Raw genomic sequence first — 1,463 nt, forward strand, 5'->3', positions numbered from 1 at the left:
GTTCAGAAAAGTTCTAAATGAATGTCATCTGATAGTTACTAGTGCAGACTTCACCAAACAATATATTATGCCTTAAAATCCAGTAATTATAACCTGTAGAGTCTCCTTAGGGATGCCCCTGTTAGGAGGCAAGGCGGCCCCGCTTCGGTCTGGGAGCACCTGCGTGGGGCCGGCCGCCTTGTCCTGCTCACGGCCGGAGAGCCCGGGGGAGCTCTCTGCCGCGTCCTGGGCCCTGAACGCCTTCCAGTTATGTGCCCGGACCCACCTACTGGCTTCCCGTCTGGATCGGTGTCCTCTCCCGGGTCCGCTGCTCATGTGGCAGTGCCCCAAGCCATGGGGTCTGAGTGCGGTCGCAGGACTGTCCACGTTCTCCGTTTCCAGAAGTTTAGATAAGAGGCTTTTTTAAGACCATCTCCATGACTGTTCCTCACCTGGTGTCTCTCCACTGAGCAACATTTTGTGTCTGGGAAGCTGGGACCTTGTGACCGGAGAGCACGTTGGCCAGGGTCATGGTTACACAGTAAGACGGTTTCTGTTCTGTTGCGAGCTTGGCCGTTTCTCTCCAACACCTCGAGCGTGCCGATTTAGGGAGGACGTTCGCCAGGCCGCGTCAGCAGCGAGACGCACCTTCTCCGTGAGACCGGCCGCCGGGTGGTCCCCCTTCCCCTTTCAGGTCAAGTAAGCGAGCTTGCCTCGGGAGGAGTGTCATCGAAACACTGAGAACGACCGGACTCAGGGAGCGCCCGGAGCCGTCTGGGCGACGTGTCGGCGCGGGTTGGTCGAGCTCCCGCGGACGCTCCACCTCGAGACGCGCCGGCGCGGCGACGAGGCCGGCACCCCCACCCTGGAGCCCGGCCTTTGCCTTCCGAGAGCCCCCGCCACCGCGCAGTGCACTTGGGCAGTGACTCTACGCGTTTCACCAGCCGTCACCGCGGGCCTCCCGGGGTTGCCGGGGAGAAGGCGCGGCAGCCAGCGTGCTCCCGGCGCCGCCACGGAAGGTAGCAGATACCGAACGGTTGCAAGATGGGTAAGAGGAGGCCTGCTTGTGATTGGAATGACAAGCGCATGAGGCGGCTGGATTGAGGAAGGCTGCACCATCTCCCTGGAAGATGCTGATGGCATCCGAAAGAAACCACGTAGAATTCTAGTTTTAGGGCCTCTAACTTTTAACTGAAACCAAATAGAATAAAAACATAGGAAGTGCTGAGCATCACCAGGCAGATGTGCACACGGCACCTGCCGGTTCGGTGGGGGGTCAAGACGGGCGTCTGCTCTGGTGATGGAATCCCGGTAAGTTCGGCACCTCCGGCAGAGACGGAGAAGGGCCGCCGTCCCCCGGGCCCCGGGCACGGAGGCGTCCAGGCTCTGGACTGGTGGGATGACGGCTGCTCCTGCCTTCAGGGGCTGAGAGGACAGCCGGTGAGGGCGGTGGTGAGACTGCTCTGCCGGCGGGGGGGGCCTCC

At 61.2% G+C, this 1,463-nt stretch overlaps 1 protein-coding gene across 4 annotated transcripts in view; it reads left to right on the top strand.

The window, feature by feature from the left end:
- Nucleotides 1-1,463, top strand: part of CCDC57 (coiled-coil domain containing 57) — a 70,702-nt gene that overhangs the window by 10,879 nt on the left and 58,360 nt on the right. The gene's annotated exons all lie outside the window — the stretch shown is intronic.

The sequence above is a fragment of the Suricata suricatta genome, chromosome 17 (genome assembly GCF_006229205.1).
Source record: "Suricata suricatta isolate VVHF042 chromosome 17, meerkat_22Aug2017_6uvM2_HiC, whole genome shotgun sequence".
NCBI lineage: Eukaryota > Metazoa > Chordata > Mammalia > Carnivora > Herpestidae > Suricata > Suricata suricatta.